The sequence below is a fragment of the Numida meleagris genome, chromosome 6 (genome assembly GCF_002078875.1).
Source record: "Numida meleagris isolate 19003 breed g44 Domestic line chromosome 6, NumMel1.0, whole genome shotgun sequence".
Lineage (NCBI taxonomy): Eukaryota > Metazoa > Chordata > Aves > Galliformes > Numididae > Numida > Numida meleagris.
The window spans coordinates 17045122-17046444 of record NC_034414.1 but is presented as its reverse complement, the minus strand read 5'-3'; positions in this window follow the sequence as shown (position 1 = coordinate 17046444).

Sequence of the window (1323 nt, the reverse complement as noted above, 5' to 3'; positions counted from 1 at the left end):
CAGTTAACCAGATGTGGTTGAAACTGGGGGTTGGGCATCTCCCGCCCCGGGAATATAAGGTGTCTATTGTCCCAGTCCCAGAGTACATCTTGGGCATAGACATTTTCTGGGGTCTGGCTCTCCAGACAACCGTTGGAGAGTTCAGACTCCGACAGAGGTGTATCAGTATCTGGGCGGTGCAGGTGGTATTGAGAGGCCATGCAAAGTATGAGCCTATTTGCCTGCTGGCACCATGCCGGATCACTAATGTGCGGCAGTATAGACTCCCGGGGCGGGGGGGGGAGGGGGGCAAGATGAAATATCAAGGACTGTGCATGAATTAGAAAAAGCTGGGATCATATGACCTGCACATAGCTCATATAATTCCCTCATATAGCCAGTGCAGAATTCAGATGGCACATGGAGAGTGACGGTAGACTATAGAGAACTAAAAAAGGTCACGCCGCCTGTTCACGCAGCTGTACCCAATATTGCCTCCCTAATGGACACATTGAGTAGGGAAATAGAAACCTGGTGAATGCATTCTTCAGTATTCCAGTTGCTGAAGAATCGCAAGACCAGTTCGCATTTACATGGGCAGGCAGGCAGTGGACCTTTCAGGTCCTGCCACAGGGGTACGTGCGTTCACCAACATACTGCCATAACCTAGTGGTGCGTGACCTGGCAAATTGGGAAAAACCAAACACTGTTAGCTTGTATCATTATATTGATGATCTCATGTTGACATCTGACTCACTGGAGTCAGTAGGGCAGGCAGCAGATTCATTAACTACCTATCTGCAGGAAAAAGGATGGGTTATAAACCTGCAGAAGGTGCAGGGTCCAGGCCTATCTGTGAAATTCCTGGGGGTAGTTTGGTCAGGAAAGACCAAAGTACTACCCAGTGCTGTCATAGATAAGGTTCAGGCATTCCCAGTCCCTGCAACACCGAAGCAGCTGCAGGAGTTCTTGGGTGTATTGGGATATTGGCGTTCCTTTATACCTCATTTAGCACAGCTGCTGAGGCCGTTATATAGACTCACAAAGAAGGGGCAACTATGGAACTGGGGGAGAACGGAACACGAGGCTTTCCAACAGGCAAAACTGGCTGTTAAACAAGCCCAGGTGCTGGGTATATTTGATCCTACCCTCCCAGATGAATTGGATGTTCATGTCACTCAGGACGGCTTTGGCTGGGGCCTGTGGCAACGCCAGAGTTCTGTTCGGACCCCAATCAGGTTCTGGTCTCAGGTCTGGCACGGAGCAGAGGAAAGATAAAGCATGATTGAAAAACAGTTATTGGCTGCCTACTCTGCATTACAGGTGGTAGAGCCAATAACCCAA